We start from the raw sequence: 827 nt of genomic DNA, 5'->3' as shown, positions 1-827 counted from the left end.
TTGTGTTTTTAAAATGAAATATATTCAAATTTTGTATGCTTTGAATACAATTTACATTTCATTTCTTGCAGGCTGGACTCATTTCATCCTTACAACAACTTGTGAGGTGATTGTTATTATTTATCCTCATTTGTGTCAACTGAATACAAATTACATGAAACTCTTGATTATAACAACATATTTAGTGTTTTTACTAAAATGAAGGCAAGAAAAATAAATTCCGTGGAATATATAATGATTTATGAGTTACATATGTATTTGTTACTTACCAAAACATCATCAGGCCATCAACAGATCACCTGCACATAAGCAATGATGATTAAATTCAGTCTACCTTGGTATTTTGCTGATTGGCAGGCACGTGAAATCAAAGGCTTGTATATGTATTTTGATTTTGTCATCACGATGGTAGAAATGTCAAGTTAAGAGACAGAGCATAATTTATTTACCAGTTTGGTAGTTTGATTTATAACTTTTAATTATTTGGACATATGGTATGTGGCCCTTAACCTGGGTCATACAAATATTAGGAGTGGGCCTGTCTACCAGACAGGCTAGCCAAGGAGAGGTTTTAGAACTGCTCCCTGTCCCATGCCTGTAGTGTCTTCTCAAGTCTGTGACATTTTTTGAGACAGGTATCTATTTTTGTGTTCTTTATGCCCCCAGTTCCTAGCCTGGTGCTCACTATGAGCTAGGGAAAAGAATAGAATAAACAAATAATTGAATGGTGGCCATGTGTGCAGGCTCTAAGAATCAGTATTGCATGGTATAAAATCCAGTTACTGGTCATGTAACTGGGCAAGGTTATGTGTTTTTTTTTTTTTTTT

This window comes from Chrysochloris asiatica, unplaced genomic scaffold (assembly GCF_000296735.1).
Source record: "Chrysochloris asiatica unplaced genomic scaffold, ChrAsi1.0 scaffold00028, whole genome shotgun sequence".
NCBI lineage: Eukaryota > Metazoa > Chordata > Mammalia > Afrosoricida > Chrysochloridae > Chrysochloris > Chrysochloris asiatica.
Note: the sequence above shows the minus strand (reverse complement) of the source record.